This window comes from Octopus bimaculoides, chromosome 6, assembly GCF_001194135.2.
Source record: "Octopus bimaculoides isolate UCB-OBI-ISO-001 chromosome 6, ASM119413v2, whole genome shotgun sequence".
In the NCBI taxonomy this organism is placed as follows: Eukaryota; Metazoa; Mollusca; class Cephalopoda; order Octopoda; family Octopodidae; genus Octopus; species Octopus bimaculoides.
The window spans coordinates 25,049,561-25,050,809 of record NC_068986.1 but is presented as its reverse complement, the minus strand read 5'-3'; positions in this window follow the sequence as shown (position 1 = coordinate 25,050,809).

The window sequence follows — 1,249 nt, the reverse complement described above, 5'->3', positions numbered from 1 at the left end:
ATGTATGTGTGTTTGTGTGTCTGTGTTTGTCCCCCCACCGTCGCTTGACAACTGATGCTGGTGTGTTTACGTCCCCGTAACTTAGCGGTTCGGCAAAAGAGACCGATAGAGTAAGTCCTGGGGTCGATTTGTTCGATTAAAGGCGGTGCTCCAGCATGGCCGCAGTCAAATGACTGAAACAAGTAAAAGAGTAAAAGAGTAAAAGAGAGAGTCTGTAGGTTTATACTATATGTCTGTTTCTATAGGGTTGTTGACTTTAATTAGTTGTGTCCTGGGAGAACCATTACGCCAATAATAACAACACACGCGTAGGTTCAATTCCACTTCTTTATCATTAGTCAATTGGTTAAGGTGGCGAGCTGGCAGAACCGTTAGCACGCCGGGCAAATTGGGAGTTGGTATTGGCTACATTTAGTAGTGAATTGTAGATTTTTGTTAATTCCACCGAAGTAGTGTTTTGATGTTTCAAGTTTCTCAGTGCTTTCGTTCTATAAAATGAAGCAATCGTCAAGGTGCCTTATCCAGTTTTCTTGTTTATGTTTAAAGAAAGAGTCGCCATATTTTTGTCATGACTCTTTTGTCCATCAACAATTCTATACGTTGCTGAATTTGCAAAGGAGGGGTACTATTTTCTTCCCCATTGCGATCCCAGATTTTCGTCGATAAAAGTTCTCATTAAGCATATAATAGTTATTCCGTATAATGAAGTTTAGTCCTCTTATGATTAATTCCTTTTCTATGCGTTGTGGTAGTTCGGCAGAATAATTATCCAACCTGAATTTAATGGCTTCTCTTCCAAATTCACGAGGGATGTTTAGATAAAGATTCATTACACCGAAAGATACAATTGCAACTTTTTCATTGACTGTTTTCAGAATGTGACATTATATATCGAAATCACCTTTTATAAAATTCCTAATGTTTTAGGAGTGCTTTGAGTAGGAGCAGATCGTTACTGGGTCGTTTCTGATGTGGTCCAAGATTGAAATGTCTATGCTGTTGTAGAAGCATCTTATATTCAGTGCCTGTGTCTTCCGAAGACTTGGAAAGTAGCTGTGCATTCACGAGGTTGATCTTTGTCATGATGGCGTTTCTCTTCCTCCAAATTGGCTTGAGTTTGAATGATGCAGTCATTGTCTGTCTGTCTGTCTGTCTGTCTGTTTGTCTCTGTCTCTGTCTCTCTGTCTCTGTCTCTGTCTCTGTCTCTCTCTCTCTCTCTCTCTCTCTCTCTCTCTCTCTCTCTCTCTCT